Here is a 21,830-nt window from a genome sequence, read left to right on the forward strand (position 1 = left end):
GACAGCCGTAGTATACATCTATGCTTAAACCGTGCTCTGTGCTCCTCCTTGAGCGACATCACAACTTAAAGGACATCAGTAATTCAGAATCAAGAGAACTATCGATTGTTTGTCGTCAGGAAAAATGCCTGTTACACCTGTCCACAACCCTAAAAAGACCCAGACGAGACCAGACATCATTGTCAAAGGTAACTGCTCCAGCACCTGTCTCCCCTGTCCCTGGCAAGATGCCTAATCCTGACCTTAAATCTTTGGCATCGACAATTATTTACATGATATGTTAAGAAATTACCTATGTGTATGGGAGCTGACAGATTCTGGGTGCACCTAAATGATGTGCTGGTGCTTCTAAATGAAAAAGTTAGGCGCACCAGTGCAACCAATGTCAGAAGTTAGTGTGGAGTTCTGATTTCTTGAATACTGCTCTTTAAATATCTCTGCAATTCTGTCATACTGTCTCTCAGACCTACTATTGTGCAACCCACCACTTCCCCATCACCACCATGACCAGTGAGATTAAACTGAGAGTTTCCATCAATCACCTGCCAGCTTTCCTCCAACACAACCACCACGCGTCTAGCCTCCTGTCCTATCTGCTATATTCATATAGCCATGACTGTAATCAAGATTCACATAGATGGAGTTTCATATTTCTGACACAAACCTCCAGTTACGGTTTCTCTCCTTGTTGAACTGAAATACAAGTTGATAAAAATGTAAAGTGAGAATCAGCTGCAGCCCGAGACGAAATATGAAGCTTTCTGCACTGTTATAGGACTGTTGGTGAACCAAACCAAGTGAGTTTCCTTTTTGCTGCATTTCGAGTGCTTCACATTGCCTTGACAGCCCCGGCTCCCTGGAGGCTTCTCCAAAACGCTGCCTCACAAGACGACCAAAGGAAGTTCATTTGGCACGGCTGCTCCCAGGCATGAGCTGGCCTACTTTAAAGCTCAGTCTGCATAACCAACAGGCTGATCTAGTCTGGCCTTCCTTCACCTCCCATCCTGCTAGCCACCATATTTTGAGCCCCAGAAGACGTTGGGAAGATCCACTGAGGGGCTGCGTCAGCTAAAGCATGTCCTCGCTGTCTACTGGTCCATTTACACTCAGCTCAAGTCATGACCCCATCTGTGGCTGAATCACAGGCCTTCCAAACACACACATGGGCACAGCAGGCGACAGTGGTCATTTGGGGCACTTGGATGGATGTCGCCTGTCTATGGCCCAAATAGGCATTGAGGGGAAACATGCATCAGTGCATTAAATTACCGTCTGCAAGCAGATTTTCAGTTGTAAAACAGACATAGAGTACAGTTACTCCACCTCATAATCATGCAGGAAAAAATATTTGCAAAAGGGTAAAAAAAAACAAATGGCACAAACCACACTTTATGTCTTATATTCTAACTCTTCTTGTTGTCTGAACACAGAACACTCTCTTCCTGACCACATCGTGTCCCTAATCCAACCCTAACAGTTGTAGAAAACATAGAAAAACCAAAATATGTGGAAATGTAAAGACAATTCACTTGATGGATGCACATGATACTCCATTAAGACACCAAACTGGATCTAAAGGTGTCATTATGCTTTGACAGAAGTGGTTGTCAGGCGGTCAAACAGCATCTGAAACCTCCATCCTCCAAACCCTTTTAAATCAGGCTTTGGCAGTGGGCTACATTCAGCATTTCTGTAACTTTCCGAGCCAACTATTCGACAACCAAACCCATTTTTGGCAGTGATTTGCCAGTGGTGCAGTAGGAAAGAGGGCAGGGTCTAAACATCCCTCTAAAGCTCTCTTAAAATTATTTCTGGTATGTTTTTCTACAGAGCTGACTGGCATGCATCAATGCTGAGAAATAGGACAACTGCGTATTGGCAACAACCTTTTTTGTTTCCATTAAGTCCTTTTGACTTCTTTTTTTACTTAAAAACATATTTTTGCTCATTTAAACAGTCTTAAGCAAAAGTTCCTGCATGAGGGCTTATGTTAAAAAATTAAACACTGATCTGTGTGTCTTATTTTGTTAAATGAACAATTAAAAGTTTTGTAATGTATATCAGCGGTTCCCAATTTTTTCCTTAGTCATCAGTTCAAGGTCCACACAGTTTAATATATTTATCATCATACTTTTGTTTGGCCATGTCCTTGGGCCACTTTGCTGTCTCTGTCAAGTAGCTGGCTGTAAGTTACTCACTCTACAGCAGGAAACAGCACTTCAAAATAAAACTTCTGTGTTAGAAATTCACTAGATGTCAAAATACAGATTGTTTTTTTACAAACTTGACATGTTCTCGAGTCTATTCAGAATGGACTTCCTGTTTCTGTCCGGGAGGCAGACACCGTCTCCACATTTAAGACTAGACTTAAGACTTTCCTCTTTGATAAAGCTTATAGTTAGGGCTGGCTCAGGCTTGCCCTGTACCAGCCCCTAGTTAGGCTGACTTAGGCCTAGTCTGCCGGAGGACCCCCCTATAATACACCGGGCACCTTCTCTCTCTCTCTCTCTCTCTCTCTCTCCTTTGCTAACAATCATGTCCTGTTACTGCATGTCACTAACTTCACTTCTTCTCCGGAGCCTTTGTGCTCCACTGTCTCGCAGGTTAACTCGCATCGCAGCGGTGCCTGCATAGTGTGACGTGTGTAGTTGTGCTGCTGCCGTGGTCCTGCCTGATGCCTCCTGCTGCTGCTGTGATCATTAGTCATACTTCTACTGTTATTATACACATATGATTATTGTCACATACATATACTATCGTATAACATATTGTACCACAATAGACATAATTATTATAATTACCTCCACCAAGGAGGTTATGTTTTCACCGGCGTTTGTCTGTTTGTTTGTCTGCAAAATAACTCAAAAAGTTCTGAACGGATTTTGATGAAAGGTTGACAATGGGACGGCTGAAGCGAAGTGGATAAAATAATAAAATCCGAGCTGAACTGTCATTACTGTCTGTCCTGCATCTCTCTCTCTCTCTTACTTATTTATGAATGTTGATCTGTTCTGTACGACATCCATTGCACGTCAGTCCATCCTGGAAGAGGGATCCCCCCTCAGTTGCTCTTCCTGTGGTTTCTACCGTTTTTTCTCCCCGTTAAAGGGTTTTTTGGGGGAGTTTTCCTTATCATATGACCAAATGTCTCCCTTTTCGTTCCTAAATACGGCGTTAAATAATGGCCAGAAAAGTGATTTTGTAGATTATAATGATGTCAAAGTGAAGCTGACCTTTGACCTGTTAGATATAAAATGTCATCACTAGACATTTGTGTGACGTTTTCTCATTATTAGCACATGCATTCTTGAATTATGATCAAAAACATGTTCTGTGAGGTCAAGTGACCTTTGACCACCAAATTCTAATCAGTATATTCTTGATTCCAAGTGCATGTTTGTGCCAAGTGAGTACATTACCTTAAGGCGTTCCACAGATATCACGTCCCAAGACTGAGACACACATAAGGTCACAGACACTCTGACCTTGACCTTTGAGATACTGTGTTCATGAGATGGGATGGACAGACAAACCAGACATATAATGCCTCTGGCCACGACTGTCGCTGGGACAGAGGCATAAAATACAAGAGAGAAGGAAAGAGAGAAAGTTTTATGTTGGTACTGAAACTCCAGTACCGCAAAACCTCTAACAATACCCAGACTTCTTGAAGAGGGAGCCTGAAGGCGATGCTTTCTATTTGATAATCGATTTATATTCCAACCCTCACCTACATAAAGTTCGGGAATAAAATCAAAAGAAAAAGTTTGCAAATGGATTTTCATTCTGAGGGTCGCTCCAGCGGCTGATTCTCTCACATCAAAAGAAGTCAGCTGAAGTGGTTCGGGCATCATCAATCACTGTGCTACTTGATGCCTCAATGTGGGAGGCTTTCTGGGCATGTCCTACTGGGAGGACACACTGGACCAGACCCAAAACACACAGGTGGGATTATATATCCCATCAGGCCTGGAACGTCTCAAAATACTCAGTGGAGGATGGAGGATGCAGTAGTTTTGGTGACTGTTGGACGAATGGATTTATATCTTATTTCTCAAACTGTTACATACTCTATTATGCAACTACATCCTTATTTACTCCCATACAAGTGAGAGTAGGTATGAAAGAATTGTTCACGAAGCCAAGGTTGCTGTAATGAACCTTTGTCAGGAGCTGTCTCGCCCAGAACACGACACAATGCTGGGAATGCAACAAAACAGCAGCAGCATAGCAACTGCAGCGAGCCTGTTCATCTGCAGCCACGACATGTAGGTTTGACGAGGGTGACTGAGTGGGTGTATGACAGCAAAGTCAGTACTACTCAACAACTGTTATTGTTTCCAAAAAACCTTCTGTGTAGGCTCGTGGCACAATCAGAAAATGCTGAGATATTTGTTCCTTTTTTTTCATTGTCCAGCTGCTGTGTGGAGGAAATTAAGTTGTTTTATGAATTGTTGTATCTGCAGCTGTGGTGCTCGGGTAGATTGTCTGTGAAAAACATTTGGTCGGCAAAAGGTGAATTAAAAAGAGATGAGTGATGGTAAAGAAGCTGTTTTTGTTTTTTGTTTTCCGGTGCCTGTCATTGCTCTCACCAGTATCGCTTTCGGCCGCAGCAGGCAGATGTTTTTAGCATAAAAAAGATCCAAAATCCAACCCACATTACCTGCACAGCACCAAACAGAGGACACACACAGTTAGTGACTAGCTGGTGAGCATAGTGCAGCATTAAGCAGCTAAAGGGCTAAATATTTCCCTCAGGAGTTGGTAAAGACGAAACACAGCTAAAAAGAGAGTGAATATTAGACTTGCAATGGCCACACGACTCCATGTTGCTTTGTGTGTACTACATGTGTGAACAGGCAACACATGCAGCAGCATGTACGGGTGCTTTCACACCTGCCCTGTTTGGTTCAGCTCAATCAAACTCACATTGGTTTGCCCCCTAAGTGTGGTTCGTTTGGGCAGGTGTGAACACAGCAATCATACTCAGGTGTACACCAAAACAACCTGACTGAGACCTTCTTGAAGAGGTGGTCTTTGTCTGGTGAACTCTGGGTCTGAAAGCACCCGCAGTACTGCTTTGACAGCACACTCTACAATCTCAACATAATCCACACAAGCTTTTAAATCAGCACAGGGCGGTGTTGGCCAAAAAGCCTCTAATGTACTTCTTTGTCTTTTTCCCATTCCTGTAAGTTATTCCAATTATAACTGGCTGGTTTGTAAACTCCCTAAACTGACACTTGAATACACTGATATGCCCATGTTCCTGCTGTCCCACATAATGCCTGACTAGACCTCAGAATAGTCTTTCTCCATCAGTCCGGACCCAATTACTGCTCTTCACAATGCTGACTCATGAACGCCAGCTAACAACTGAAGATCATCACACACACACACACGCACACACACACACACACACACACACACACACACAGTAACAAATTAGCTCACACTGTGGAGAGGTTATTATTTTTTGAGGCTGTCAATTTGTGCATTAGGTAGAGGTTTTCCACCGCTGGGCGTAATTATGTCGAAGACTTAAGATTTTCAAAAGGGGGGACTCTGAGGAAACGAGCGATCTGAAAAGCAAATTAGAGATGTGGAGAGACACAGTGTTTCCCTCTTCCAGAGCCGATCCTCTGGAAGTCAAATCAGGAGGCTATTTGTAAGAACTGCCTCACTAGTAAAACTATCGCTTGACCGGGTCACTGGGGAGCTTCATCACACTATGCACTGGGAAACACCCGGGATATCAGAGTACATGATAAACACAAAGACATTCTCATTTACATCTATTGGCAGATTCACTAGCATGTTTCCACTGTGGGAGGAAACTACAGTACCTGGAGAAAACCCATATGAACCCAGAGAAAACAGGAGTAAACAGTACAGCCTCATTATACATGCATGTACATATTTTTACATAATTAAGGAGGCACTGATCCAGCACACCAGATCTATACTGCACAAGTGTCAACAGAGGACTGTATTATGAAATGGATCTGATCCACACTGTTACTAGGGCTGTCAATGAATTTCTTTTGCAGCGATTAAAGGTGGCTTATCCCAACTTTAGTGCTGGACAAATAAGATTTATTGACAGGCTTTTATCAGGAATATTATTGTTTAAGAAGTGACAAAGATGGCACAGTTAAATGCTGTTAAATACTTGAATCTGGATAAAGCAAAAATAAATATGTGTAGTGAGTTTGTCACACCACAGAATAATCTTCTATTACCCAACGCTCATTTTTAAAAATCATGAAAAATAGGCAGTATTCTTTACTCTGAGACACTGGGGGCGTGTCCTCTGATTATGCTGAAGCCACGCCCACTCATCTAAAAGCTGCAGCCTCTTTTAACTGTAGCACTACAATGGATGCTCCACCTAGCAGCTTTATTGGACTTGTGCAGCCAAACATGTTTGAACCACCACAGCCAGAATCAAATTCAGAGCCAGAGGACACTGACTGTTCTTGGTCTGGATGAAGGAAACACACACAGGGAAAGCAGACTGACCTGCCAGACTCGGCGCAGAATAGCTGCTGGCCATTTGTAGCACAGTGTAAAATTGAAATGAATTTTAAAAATAGGCTGAAAACACATGAACATAGCAGTTGTAGAGGTTGCTTACCATCCCCTGTAGTTTGCTTGGGTTGTGCGGTATTGGAAATTCACAACAGCTCTAGCTGTTATAAAACTGGAAGAGCAAAATTAAAACTTCTGGGGAAACTATTCTCCCAATGCGCCATATGTTTCCTGTATATACTGTCATTTTACTGAGCAGCATATGACAGTAGATGACAATAAATACTGAGTATACACAACAATGTTAGCATCATCTATCTGAAATATTTTTTACAAAATACAATGTTTACTCCTAGTAGATACAGATATACAAGATGAATACAAATGGCAGAAAACTACAAGGATACAAGTCCACACTAAGCAAAATTGTGTTTAGTGCTAATTGGTGATGGCTGGTAAGGTCATTGCATTTGCACATCAGATCTAATTTTTGCAATGATGATGGATGACAAGAAAATTTAAGGGATTACCACAGTTACTACAATTTGTCCTGTGAGGGACACAAATGCCAATGTTGGCAATCTGTTCACTAGTTTTTGGCACTCAAAACCAAAAATGTAAGGGCAAAGTTAAGGAAGTTATCAAAGTCATTAAGCTACTTTAGGATCCTGGGGACCATATGGGGACCATACATTTCACGGCAATCCATCTAGTAGTTACGCCTCGTTTCCTCTTATGTATGTGACTGGTGTCTGTAGATCTGTAATTATACGGATGATGCCTCTAGTGTCCAACGCAAGGAAGAGCATTTCTTTACGGATGGATAGAAAACTGATAGAAACCACCTCTAGCCATGAGGGAGAGGTTAATTTTGGCTGTTTTTAGCCATCCAGTAGTTTGGAATATGAGCTTGGAACATTACCAGGACAAAAACAGGACCAATATTGCATAGCAACAAATACATGAATATGTTGGCCTGCCAGGTATGCAACATGTTTTATGAAATATTTAATTACAAAGACGTATGAATGGCTGAACGAGTCATAATGACGATCTTACTGTATATAATGTGTAACCATATTTTAGCAGAATAACATTACTCAGATTCACAGTGTGTTAAAAATAAACAAGTTCTTTTTAATCAAACAAACTCACCTGACAATCAACAAGATACTGACTTGACTGAAATAGCTAGTTAGCAGCCTGTTAGCTAAGCTAGCACATTGTCATACGGTCTCTCTGAAATCCACTGCAAAAGTTCAACTTTTTAACGTCCCCAAAGCAAAGTCCAGACCGAAATATTACAGAGGGGAGGAGTTTCGCAGGCACATTGGATATCACGGAGATTCCCATAGGAATGAATGGACTTCCAGTTGCCTCGTCTCCGTAAACATACGTAAGTGGAAATGAGTCATTAAGATGTTTCAGTCTGGACCAAAGTGGTGGACCAACCAGCCGACGAACATCGCTGTCATGTAGTTTAAGTCTAGCTCTGCACTTAACACTAAAGATAACCTATTAACAAATTTAGAATTCCCGAATACAAATTCTCTTTTAAAAATGGGACAGTACAACAAACTTTGTAAACGTTCAAAAACAATATACTAAAAGTTTGTGCAAGGCCATAACAAATTCATATCATGATCCTTCCAGAGAAAGGATCCCTGTTCAATAGTTGCCCACACATTTTAAACATTTTAAAAAGGCAAAAAACAGCTCCAGTGTTGCATCGATACTCAGTATGGACTAAAACCAGTCAATATTACAGTCAATATCAGGAGGAAAAAAGATGCCGCTGTAAGCCTGCGTTTATGTCTCACAAACCTGCTGCATAATAAAGTTGACCACAGGGAGAGGATGAACCCAATAATGTAAAGTTACACTGAAAAGTTTCTTGTGATCGGGAGCTGCATATTAACTTAGACAACTCACTACAAGTGCATGAAGGGTTCAGTGGTGTTCAGAAACTCCCTGCACAATAATAATGAAACCAGCAGCTATCTGGTGGTAAACATCCTTCTCCAAAACCACAATGCACATGACAGGCCATACCAGTGACTACCATGTGGTCGAGGGTCACAGTGGAAGGATATCATGAGATGTTGTGTCACCCACAGACCTGTGATTATCTATGTTTGTAGATATTTGACATCATAATCAGATAGCGTCAGACTGCAACTACAAAGACACTGATATGTGCATGCATTTTAAAGGGGACCTTTTCTTATTTTCTGTCATATACATAGATACGTGTTCATTTAGCTGCCAAGTTTGGTTTTAATTAGATATTTGATGCTTTAAAAGTGGGTCTGCCGTCATGATTGACAGCTGTTTCTGCCAATCGTGTACTCACCATCAATAACGTTGCTTGCAATCGGTCAGACAGGTGTAAGGGCAGGAACTCGATACCATGGACTATGCTACGCAGACTCTGGCTCCAAATGACCTCACCAGCACAGGACAGCAGCAGCCATATACGGAAAATTCAGGCTTCATTGTAGGCTTCAAGTGGAGACATTTAGTCATCATAACCACATTACTGATGATCGTTTATCAAAAATATCTACCAATAGTTAATTTTACAATATCAATATTAAGGTATTTGGTCAAAAATATTGTGATATTTTATTTTCTGCGTATCCCCCAGCCCTAGTTTGATTTAAGTAAATGATCTGAATGCTTCTCACGTCACTGATGTTTATTTCCTTTTTCCCCCTATGGACATCACAAAAAAGAAATCTCTGTAAAATGTCAAAAAATATCCCATGGGACGTCTTCAAATCGCTTGTTGGTTCCAACAAACAGTCCAGAACCCCAAATTATTCAACTTATAGTGATCTAAAACAGAGAAAAGCTGCCAATCCCCAGAAGCTAAAGCCAGCAAATGTTTGACATTTTTGCCTGGCACTAACACACACACACACACACACACACACACACACACACACAAAAGTTAAATGCCAAAATTAATCCAACACAAAATCTGAAACACTCACACCAACACAGACGACTCTTTGCTGTTTCAGATCAAAAGCAGTGCACGTGTGTCTGATGAGCCTTCGGGGGGAAAGCCTCTGATTTTGCGGCACAAACCCTCGCCGTCTGTCGTGGCGAATGCACAGAACAACAATCTTTGACGGCGACAGAAGTGTGTTCCCAATTAATCCTGTTCTACACATTTCTCCGCAGACAAAAAGAAAAGAAAACCCCAGCAGAACATTTCAGACACTTGCTTTTGGTTTTCATGAGAAAGGTGATCAGAGCTGATTTCTGAGTGCCTGCCTGGGAGTCTTTGTCATTTTCTCCACGGAGGGAAACTTGTTTATTTCCCCTGGCGGGCTCGTTGCGTGAATGCACATCAGGCTGTTTGTGTATCTGTGTGTATACTTCAGTGATTAATGGTGTCAGCCGCAAAATGTCTGACAGAGCACTATCTGTATGGCGTAAAGACTCATGCACAGATGAACACACACAATAACAGCAACAAAGAGCGGATGGCACTTGGGAGAGTCTGACAATGGAGGCAGAAATTGGTCTCTGAGTACATCTGGTCCCGCAGACTCATTGTCATGCTAAAGATCCCTCGCACACAAACAAAATGATGACAAACGTAAAAGTTTTATAAGTTGAGCAGTAATGTGAAAGGACGCAGGGCGAGCCGCAGCATTTTTATTCCTGAGCTCAAAAATATAAGCAACGAGGCGTCAGGCAGGATAATTTTCCTCCATCTATCACGCCGTAAACTGTTCTGCATATAATTTTCTCTGTCGGATCACATTATTTGTCTCCTGCGTCACCTTTCTGACAGCTCGCTATAAACACTGGAATTATTTAGGGCCGGTCAGCTTGCTGTCTCGTCTCTGCAGTGATGAGACTGTAAGAGACAGATAACACCGTCTTTATCCGCTCTGCAGGAACTGGTAGAGATGCAAATAGATTTTAAAATTTACATTTCTATATTTATTTTAATCTTATTAGTCTTTGTCTTTATTTGTCATGCTTATTTTTTATGTTTTAATTTATTTTAATTCTTTTTATTTTTTAATGTTATTCTTTTGTTGTTTGAATGTTTATTATTTATGTATTTTATTTATGATATTATTTTTTTAAATGTAACATTTCATTATTTTTTATGTATTTTTAAATTCTAATTTCATTTTTATTTTATGTGGTTTTATTGTGTTTAATTTTTAAAATTTTATTTTTTGGTCTTAAATTTTTATTATTTATGTATTTTATTTATTTATTACATTATTTTTCAGAAAATTTATTTTTCTTTGAATTTATAAATTCTATTTTCATTTTTTATTTTCATGCCGTTTCATTATGTTTAATTTTTTTAAATATTTTTTATTTTATTTTTGGTCTAAAATGTTCATCATTAATGTATTTTATTTATTAATTACATTATTTTTCACAAAATTAAATTTTATCTTTTTTTTAATTTATAAACTATATTTTCATTTTTATTTTATGTTGTTTTATTACATTTAATTTTTTTAATTCCTTAATTTTTATTTCTGGTCTTAAATGTTTATTATTTAGGTATTTTATTTATTTATTACATTATTTTTCATAAAATTGCATTTTATCTTTTTTTTAATTGATAAATTATATTTTCATTTTCATTTTATGTTGTTTTATTACATTTAATTTTCAAAAGTTTTATTTTTGGTCTTAAATGTTTATTATTTATGTATTTTCTATTTATAACAGAATTATTTTCAGAATTATTACATTTTATTATTTTTTATGTATTTCTAAATTCTTTATCTTATGTTGTTTTATTATGTTTATTTTTTTTTAAATCACATTTTTATTTTGGATCTTAAATGTTTATTATTCATGTATTTTATTTATTTATAACATTATTTTTCATAATTATTACATTCTATTATTTTTTTTATGTATTTCTAAATTCTATTTTCATTTTTATTTTATGTTGTTTTTATCACATTAATTTTTTTGGTCTTAAATGTTTATTATTTATGTATTTTATTAATTTATTACATTATTTTTCAAAAAATAACATTTTATTATTTTTATTATTTTATTATTTTATCTTTGAATTTATAAGTTATATTTTTATTTTATGTTGTTTTATTATGTGACATATCATACCTTTCTTTAATCTTATTATTACATTTTTATAATTATTTTTTACATTATTTTAAATTGTTTTTCTCAATCAATTTTCAATATTTATTTGTTACATGATTATTAATATTTATCTTTATTTGTGTTTTTATTCTATTAAATACAATACTTTCTTTTAATTTTTTTATTATTCGAACTGTTTGTTTTATTTTATTGTATGCTTATTTATGTTATTTTTATCTTTTTATTTTGTTTGTACTTCAAAGGACAAATACACAGCATACAACATTCATTTTCTACCACATAATACAACATTTATAGCCCGATGTACTTCCCACTGCTTTTCCCAGTGTGGCCTTAGGGAAAATAAACTAAATAAAATTCTGACATTCAATCCATTTCCCAGCTGGAGAAATCTCTGTTATCTGCCACATATCTCTCCTTTATAACATTGGCTAACCTCTGGAATGAGCTTTCTAAACACATAAATATATCAACACCTTGTTGCACGAGAACTTATCGCAGTGCACTCCATCAGCCTCGCTCTCCTCCCCCGTGAGGATGCTGGGATTTATGCTGCGGAGAAGGCACTCAAAATGATAGCAGCATAAGAACAGCCAGGGTGAAAACCCCTGAGAGAGGACTACAGGTAGGGGGTAGGGGTGGGGTGGTAGTGGAGGGGGGGTTTGCCTGGGAAATGAAGGCATGATTGATATTTCTGGGGCAATTTCACAGCCCTCGACTTCCAGCAGAGAGGGAGAGAGAGAACCAGAGAGAAAAAGGACTACTGTCAACTGTTGCCTATTCACACAAAAAAATCCCAGAGGAAGTGATCTGGAGTCACCTTGAGATGTGACAGTCTGCAGCCAGTTACTGAAAATGAGATGTAAATAGCTAACAGTGGGAGTTAACCAGTTTAATGAATAACATTCCCAGGTTCAGCACCATCTATCCAACATGAAGTTCTGTCTTTGAAGGATTATAACAGTGTGTTTTAGCTCCTTGGCTGCACATACCTAAGAATTTCTGCATTCCGTTTCCAACCTCATGCTACACAGTCTTCACGTTGAGTACAAGGTCCATTTACTGGAAAATTTCCGGGGCTTTTGGCTTCATCTTGTGGCCTTCATCAGGTGGATTTTGCTCAGCTGTCATAGAGATGGTTCTGTCTTTATCACGTGACCTTCTGTAAGTATAGAATTTCATGTGACAACAGGTCAAATGATAACCATGTGTTTTCATGACTGAAATTCCATACTTAGGTCATGTAATGATGACCCAACCATCTCCATGGCGACTCGGCAAACTCTGAGAGCTTTCAAACACGAGTTGTATCTGACAGCTCCAGAAAACTTCCAGTAAGTGGCCCTTGTGCAAAGATTATGTTTGTCAAACTGCTATAATGACGTGAAATAATCTGATAGTGATAGCGATCGCAAACAACTCCTGTGCCGCAGCCGAAATCAATTACTACGGTCTACATACCAAGAATGTTCACCATACGTTTCTGTACAAAAAAAATAGTATGTATCTTTTAAGGACAAACTGAGCTGTAATAACCACACCACTTCCTGAGAGCATCCTAACCATTTGGAGACGTATAACCATGGTAACCAGTGCCAACCTTAGCTATACCAGCACCTGCAAGCATGATGAGCCTCTTGAGTGTTTCTTTTTTCATTACGTCTGCACGAGTCACGTTACTTTGGCTGTTAAAAACGGCGAACTTGCTGTGTAACGTTGTGTCACAGGCATCTCCGTCACCAGATTAAAGCTTAAATTAGCTAAATGCTAACATCAGCATGCTACCAAGCTGATGTTTAGGTGTGTACCAAATGTCGTGGCGTGGCATCCAAATAGTTTCTGAGATATTTCAGTCTGGATCAATGTGGTGGAGGACTGACATCCCTGGAGCCACGCCACTAGCATGGCAAACAAAAAGCCAAAACCGTGATACACCAGATGAGATATGTAATCCCTCCAGTGTGTTCTGGGTCTGCCCCGGGGCCTCCTACCAGTGGGATGTGCCCAGAACACCTCTAACAGGAGGCGCCCAGGAGACATCCTGATCAGATGTCTGAACCACCTCAACTGACCCCTTTCAAGCGAGGGAGCAGCAGCTCTACTTCGAGCTCCCTCTAGATGTCCAAGCTCCTCACCCTATCTCTAAGGCTGAGTCCAGACACCCCACGGAGGAAACTCATTTCGGCCACTTGTATCCCCAATCTCATTCTTTCACTACCCAGAGCTCATGACCATATGTGAGGGTTGGGACATAGATGGACCAGTAAATGAAAAGCTCTGCCTTCCAGCTCACACTCCATTCTACCCTCACTCGTGAACAAGACCCCAAGGTATTGAAATCACTTTCTTGAGGCAGTAACTCTCTCCCAACCCAGAGGGGGCAATCCAGCAAGCTATAGGTTTGGATTTATTTAACTGCTTGAAGTTGCACTAATCAATATTTTTACAATAACTTTGGATCAGATATGAAAGGTACCACATGCTGTGACGAACCCACAGAGGTCTATCACCACACTGTGTCGCTCCCCTCAGCTGTATGGACCATTTAGCATCTTTTAGCTGACTGTTTTCATTCTACAGCCCACAACTTTAATGTTTTGGTTCACTCTTACGGCTCTCATCGACCTGGTTTCCAGCAGCAGAGCCAGATATTTCCCTCCAGAGTTAGTGATCAAAACACAGTTAAGAGAAGAGTACATATGAGACTTACATTCATCAGGCGCACAGAAACACCGGTCCAAATGTCCATGCAACTATTGCTGACAAGTTCGCCATATCAACTTTATAATAAGTCAGTGTTTTGTTTACAACTTGTTTCCCTGCCCCCAAGTGTCCAGTAAATCAATAAATATGGCCTCATGACAGTGTTATTAAGAAACAGACGGAGACACAGTGACACAGAAATGAATGGAAGCCAATGTCTGGAATAAAAGACAAGACAAGGTGTGGCATGGTTTGCAAAATGCTGAGCTGCAAGATCACTGTTATGATATATTAAGGCCCCAGGCGTAATATTAACATACACTGATGCATTAAATCTGAGCCATTATGCCTCTCTAATTGTATTCACAGCAATCACAAAAGAGCCATGAGTGGATTAACGCATTAGTCAGTTGAAAAATACCAAATTTTTGGTACCTAATGCATCTCAGTTTCTGTTTTACATTACTGTTATCTCTGTCTTTGTTTTTCAAGCTACAGGTCAGACAAAACAATCTGAAAACATTTTTTGGATCGTCTTATGATGTTTCACCATATTTTCTGAAGCTTAATGGACTAAAGAGAGATGTCCCTGATATTTTCTAGTTCAGTGTGCATTTTATGCATACTCATATTGACTCATTCTGACTCATACGTTTAAGCCAAGCTTTCATAGAGCAAAATGCAGGTCAGCGAGGGAGATGCTACCACCCCCCTGATGATACATACACCGGCGAAAACAAGCCTAAAAAACAAACTGTATTCTGCTGACGGTACCAGGCAGCCTCTGGGACATTATGATGAATTGTGGGTACTGATGAGATTGAGTGCCTGTTTTGGGGAGTGTGGGAAAAATCTGCTGCCATGAAGCCTGAGGATTATCTACTTTGAATGTGCGGAAGCAGGAGTGGTATCGTGTAGCTGCCTTGTGTAGGTGTGCATTAGCATAGGTGAATGAGTGCTTCGGTGAATAAACTTGGCATTGCAGGATATGGATGAATACCTATCCCTGCACTTAATGACGGCTGTACTCCGAAATTAAAGCTGTTAAATGCATTAAAAAACGCTTTTTGATGTGGTGGTTACATTAACATGTTATGAAATGATGATAATGTTCTGAGACTGCCTCGTGAAAATCTGCTACTGCACGCAGCTGAAAGAGAAACTGTGAGTTACACAAGTTGTTTTTGTTACACATGGGTGCAACAGCAGCAACAGGTGAGTGACAATGCAGCATTGTTCACTGGCATGTGTGTACGTGTGTGTGTGTATGTATGTGTGTACGTGTGTGTGTGTGTGTGTGTTGTCTGTCTTTGTGAGGACAACCTTAAGCTTTAGAATTTGAAAGTGGGGACATTTTTGGACAGTGAGGACTGTCACCTGCCTGATACTGGACTATTGAGGTCAATACCGTTATATACACAATATATCAAAAATATTTTTACAGAACACATAATACTAAATATTATTTGACAAAGATCCCTTAAATTTTGGTTTATTCTGACTAATTCAAACAACTGTTTCACTTCTTGTTTTAAGGTTAGAGGTTAGTTGGAGTGCCCGGCATAGATATCTACAGTAGAGGTCAATGATTTATCACTTTGGCTGATTAATCAATGCCGACAGGACATTTTACAAACTACTGTTATCAGTGGAACTTGCCGATGGCTGCACAGACACCATTAGTCCCGCGAGACGTACATCATCAACTGGAGCTAAAGAGGAAAGGGTTGGGGGTACAGCTCCAGAGAAGGTGGGACCCTTCTGCTGTGTGACAGTGTCTAAAACCTGATTTATGGTTGGGCACGCCACACTTTTGATGAGCGTCGCTAAATAGTAATGACGCATTTTCGAACAGGAAAAAGTGTTGCGACTAGGGCCGGCCCTGAGCATAGGCATCTATCGGGGGCGCCACGAACGGAGGAAGAAAATAAATCAAAGTGTTTATCTTTTACTTGTTTTTTTTTTTACTAATACTATTACTACTATTATTTTGAAATATTACATAAGGCCACAACAACATAACTACATAGCAAAGAGACGCCTTGTGTTGGGTAGTCCCATTACCCTTTACCTGTTCCCTGGAGAGATGGGTAAGTAATCTGATGTCACGTGAACCCAGAAACAAGCTGCATCATTATTATGTCAAAACGACAAAAGCTCTCTGGTGCACACTCAGCTACCACTACACTACTGAGAGGAGTGGATGTGGAGAGAAAGAACATGAAAACAACAACAAAGCCATGTTGAAATCGCCAGGAAGAGAGCTAGTTATCATTTTATCTAAGCAGCTGGTGGCCGCAAGAAACAGCTCACGGAGGTGGCATTGATTTACACTGTGAAGCGTTCAAGCTCTATTCAGTAAAAATGAGTATTGGGTGAAGGTACGTTATAATTTCTCATGATGTGTTTAATGTAATCTTGTAAAATATAGCTTTTGGTGAAAAAACTCATTTCACAGTGCTATAAAACAGATATTAGCAAGGGAAATGTGATGTATCATATATAGTAAGACTCGCCTGGGGCACCAAATGTGCTAAGGCAGGCGCTGCGCATGACACCTGGAGAATTTTGTTATGTCGCGGTCATCATATTTTGTGACAGTGGAAAGGTCAGCTTTGTTTCATGACTAAATCTGAGACTAAGCCATGCCATGAATGGCTGCAACTAAAGATTATTTTCATTGTTGATTAATCTGTTGATTATTTTCTTAATCAATCGCTTAGTTGTTTGGTCTATAAAATGTCAGGTAATAGTGAAAAATGCCAGTCAGTTTCCCCAAAGCCCAAGATGATGTCCTCAAATGTCTTGTTTTGTCCAGAGCCCAAAATATTGAATTTACTCAGGGGTAAAGAAAAAGAAAATAATCACATTTAAGAAGCTGGACTCAGAGAATTTTGACTTTTATCTTAAAAAATTACTAATCAATGGATTATTAAGTGAGTTGGCAATCACTTTAGTAGCTGAGTAACTGATTCATCAATTAATAACTGCAGTTGTAGTGGTGAAAAGAAGAAAGGAGAAAATTACTTTTTCATACTGCTTCATGTTGGAGTTGGAAACTTAGTCTAGGGGCTGGAAAATGCTTTATGTGATGAGGGTCCCCACAAATATAGAAACATGTGTGTGTTTTGCCGCTTTAGAGGGAACCATGTGTTGTTGGAGGCTCTCAGAGTGGGAACATTTTTTCAAAATGAAGAAATGCTGCCCACCGTCACTCCTTTAAGGGATTAGTTTCCAGCTTGATTGATTTAAGGCTGAGAAAGGAGCTAAAATATGCATGCAGCAGTGAGGTTTATCGGTGTAGTAACCAAACACTCCCACAGGTGCAGTAACACAAACACTGTGTCCAGACACCTGTTTGTGTGTCGATCTGCACGCCCGCAGTAAGCTGGTTACTGGCAATGAATCAGAACTGGGTAAGCAGGAGCTGTGATGCAACATGTCTACACCTTCACTGTGCCTCTACTTGTCGGCCAAAGGGCCACGGGATGAAACAAAGCAGGTTCAACCAGACAGGTGTCACAGCCGAGGAAAGTAAATACATGAAAGAAACCTCAGAGGGTGATTAGAATTTGTTATTATGCAATACCATGTACAAGCTACAGGTGTACACATGTATTAGGAGGCACTATGTAAACAGAGGAACCAAGCTTGGCAGCAAACTGAGGTGGGAATGATCGTGGGAAAATATTTGCTTTACACGCGCACACAAATTCATGTCCTATCCAATCAAATGATTCAATTTGAATTTCAATCAACAAACGCTCTATTGAATTCCTTTGAGCTGATGTTAAGAACACAGTGGGGGTGGAGTGGCACTTCTTGTTTGCATTTTGTCTCAGAGAATCCTGCTGTCTGATTGATTTCATAATCCTCCTTCTACCCATCATAAGTTCTCCTGCTTTCTTTATACACAATCCATTTGGACCTGATCAATAACCTGAACATAAACACCAAAATTACCCATTAGCACCCTCCAGTGCTCCCCTATAAAAACTTGGGCTCAATACTTTATTCAAACACTGACATTAGTGTTTTCTCGCTGCATGAGGACACAGAGGATCTATACATTCACCACAGTTTCAAGATGGATACCCAATTCAGTATCAAACTGCATGTCTACACCTAAATTAATGGTACTGAATAATGGCCAATGACATTTGTGTGAATTGTGTTCATAATGAGCGTATGAATTCTTGAGTTATGGCCAAAACCTTGTTTTGTGAGGTCACAGTGACCCTGACCTTTGACCTGTGGTTGCCAACTTGTCCGGCCAAGAGGTCCAGATTTCTCCTTAGTCATTTATTCAGGGTCCACACAGTTTAATACATTCAGCATCATACTTTCTTTTGGCCATGTTTTCAAGCTAGTTTGCTGTCTCTGTCAAGTAGCTGACTGTTAGTCGCTCTCTCTACAGCAGGAAATGGCATTTCAAAATAAAAGCTCTGTGCTAGAAATTCACTGTACTTCAAAATAAAGTGTGTTTTCTACAAACTTGTTACGTTTATGAGTCACTTGCAGTCGATTCAGATTAGATCTGCGACCCACCCACCAGCTAGGAACCACTGCCTTTGACCATCAAATTCTAGTCAGTTCAAATGGAGGTTTGTGCCAAATCTGCAGACATTCCCTCAAGGTGCTCTTGAGATACCACATTCACGAGAATGAGATGGATGCAAGGTCAAATAGACCTTGACCTTTGACCGCTAGATTTTAATCAATTTATCCTTGAATCCAAGTTGATGTTTGTGCCAAATCTTAAGAAATTCCCTCATGGCCTTCTTGAGATATCACATTTACGAGAATGAGATGGACGCTGGGTCACAGTGACTTTGACCTTTGACAACCAAATTCTAATCACTGCACTGTTGAGTCCAAGTGGACGCTTGTGCCAAATTTAAAGAAATTTCCTCAGAGTGATCTTGAGACATCCTGTTCATGATAATGAGACGGACCATGTCACAGTGACCTTGAACCTTGACCTTTGACCACCAAATTCTAATCAGTTTATTGTTGATTCCAAGTGAACGTTTCTGCCATCTTTGAAGAAATTCCCTTCTTGAGATATCGCATTCACGAGTCTGAGACGGACCAGGTCAGAGTGACCTTGGCCTTTGACCTTTGACCACCAAAATCTAATCAGTTCATCATTGATTCTGAGTGGACATTTGTGCCAAATTTGAGGAAATTCCTTCTAAACCTTCTTGAGATATCACGCTTACAAGAGTAGGATGGATGCAAGGTCAAAGTGACCTTGACTTTTGACCCATACATTTTAATTAGTATATCCTAGACTCCAAGTGGACATTTTTGCCCAATTTTAAGAAATTCACTTTTAAATTTATTGAGATATCACGCTTATGAGAATGAGATGGACGCAAGGTCAAGACCTTTGACCCCCCACATTTTTATCAGTTTATCACTGAGTCCAAGTGGACGTTTGTGCCAAATTTCAAATTTGAAGAAATTCCCTCAAAGTGATCTTGAGATATCGTGTTCATGAGAATGAGATGGACCAGGTCACAGTGACCTCAACCTTTGACCACCAAAGTTTAGCTCATCCTAGAGTCTAAGTTAGCGTTTGTGCCAAATTTTAAGAAAATCCCTTGAGGCCTTCTTGAAATATTGCATTTACAAGAATGGCACAAATGGACGGATAGACTGCAACCGGGTTTATTTTTATAGTAACCAGATATTCATTAGTAGCACAGGGATGTTTTAGCCCCTCTCTCAGTCACCCACTACTGTTGCTTTCTGTGACAACAGAGAACCCTGGTAGTTCAAACCAATCTCCCACACAAATATGCCAAATTTAGCTGGGAGATTTCGTATAATGATTTAGCCTTACAGCTGGTACATTCTGTCATTTTCTCACTTTAAAATATAAATAAAACTTTCCTCATTAAAAACAGCAATTAGTGGTGAAGACAAGAAACCTGGCTGAGATGGCATCAAATGTCTAATTAAATATCCTCAGCATAAGAAACAGGCAAAGGTTGGAGGAGAAAAGTCGCCAAGGGGAGCGGGTGGGAGCAACAACCATGCACTGATTGCACTGAGCAGAGCAGCAAGTTCTGCTTGTAGCTTTCTTTTCAACGTCTATCTTGTAATCGTTATGAAATGCTTCATGTCAGTGGGAGGAAGTGTTCCTGCCCACACAATAGCAGTGAACAAAATTGCTACATCTCCACATGAGTCAAGTTGTGAGCAACTCAGAATGTCAGGAATACTGTAGTGGGACCATGTCGCTGTCGCCGCTCCTCAATGAGCAGTCATTGAGAGCAGCTTATGTAACTGTGGGCTTTAAGACGACAACAAAAAAATAGGGGGTTCCTTTTTGTTATCGTGGGATGTGTGAGTTGGCGTTTGCACTTGTCAAGTCAGGATTAAGAGGTGGATTCGGCGAAACAAAGCAGAGCAGGGGCGGAAGGATGTGCTCATGTCCATGTTTAGCAGGAGTGTGGGTCTTAATCACAAAGGGTATTCCCCTGAACTGCATTACCCAGAATGCTGAGAGCCCCTGTCACTGGCCTATTTTGTGTCACTGTGGCACCAGATGGTTCTCCCCAGAGCAAGGAGCCTAATTTCCCATCACCACCTGGGAACAGCCAGAAACTGATCCTGCACTCACCCCTCATTAATTAAATGCTGTAATGGCATGCGGTCGGAGCTGCCTGTCCTGTCGGGATGTATCACACCAACACTGAATCCCTGTGGCTCGGTGAACACGAGGACACGGACATGTGCGGGGGGCTCTATTTATCTATGTCCACTTCACTGACCAGTGCAGCATTTTGTCCCTACTCTCTCCCACTGCCCTGTTCTTCTTGTTAGTTACCACTCCGTGTTAGTGGATGGAACTGCACCATAAAAATATAAAAACCTCTCTATATCAGGCATGCATTAATTTTTGAGCTAAGAAAGCTGTTTAAAATTAACAGGCATACTTCCAGGTAAAATGATCAAATTGAGGTTCAATCAGATATTGTCATGCACTACATCATGAACAACAAAAACTATAAAAACTAATTTTCTTACTTTTTCATTACAATTAGTTTGGATTTTTTTAATTAAGCAACATCATTTTGCAGAACAACATCATAGCATAATCATATTGTCCAAATTGAATTTCACGGCAAGTCAAAAAATGATAATATTCAGCTCAACTCTAAAAAACAATGCGAAAAATAATGGAAAATTCCACTAATAACGGTCAAAAACACAAATATTTATGGGTAAGAAAAGCTCAAAGGTCCACTTAGTACTAAGTACTGCTCTATGGGGGTTCATGAGATTTTGTGGGTGAGGAAATATACGTTAATATATATAGCCTATAGTATAGACCCTTTTACTGTGAGTGAACTAGTATGACATTTTTTGGTGGGCGGGGCTTAGCTGGAGGCAAAACAATTCTCCACAGTTTCGTTGGCTTGTTTTCGACAACAGAGGAAAATGGTAAGAGTGGTGCATTCAGA

The 21,830-nt window shown here is 39.9% G+C and overlaps 1 protein-coding gene and 1 long non-coding RNA gene across 3 annotated transcripts in view; both read right to left on the reverse strand.

The window, feature by feature from the left end:
• LOC117248986 (ankyrin repeat- and BTB/POZ domain-containing protein 3-A) overlaps positions 1-21,830 on the reverse strand; it is a 291,997-nt gene that overhangs the window by 246,696 nt on the left and 23,471 nt on the right. The gene's annotated exons all lie outside the window — the stretch shown is intronic.
• LOC144461739 (uncharacterized) lies at positions 11,154-14,033 on the reverse strand. The gene is made up of 2 exons (XR_013490373.1): positions 12,812-14,033; positions 11,154-12,678 (listed from the first exon to the last, which is right to left on the reverse strand). It is a non-coding gene; the product is annotated as an uncharacterized LOC144461739 (long non-coding RNA).

This window comes from Epinephelus lanceolatus, chromosome 23, assembly GCF_041903045.1.
Source record: "Epinephelus lanceolatus isolate andai-2023 chromosome 23, ASM4190304v1, whole genome shotgun sequence".
Taxonomy (NCBI): domain Eukaryota; kingdom Metazoa; phylum Chordata; class Actinopteri; order Perciformes; family Serranidae; genus Epinephelus; species Epinephelus lanceolatus.